Raw genomic sequence first — 320 nt, 5'->3', positions numbered from 1 at the left:
CATTATATAGACTTAGACAACATAATGGCAATTAATTAAATGAAATTCTGCATTTTTCTTTTTTATTGCTAAATTTTCCTTAAGGAAAAAACTTTCAGAAGGTAAACAAGAAAAATATTCTGGCCCAGGAGATTAAACCGCATTCATCGAAATGAAAACATTGATGTAAATGACATAGAAATGGTCCTGCCTGTCTTTTCTGTGGACTATTATTAGAGATCTGACTGGCAGCTGTTTTCAAAATTCACTGTTTCTGGAAGGCTTGGCAAGCCTTACTGTCTCTCCCTCAAAACTTGGACAACTGCCTGCCTTTGTAAATA

This window comes from Otolemur garnettii, unplaced genomic scaffold, assembly GCF_000181295.1.
Source record: "Otolemur garnettii isolate 467f Iridium unplaced genomic scaffold, OtoGar3 scaffold00012, whole genome shotgun sequence".
NCBI classification, from domain to species: Eukaryota; Metazoa; Chordata; class Mammalia; order Primates; family Galagidae; genus Otolemur; species Otolemur garnettii.
This window is presented reverse-complemented; position numbering follows the sequence as displayed.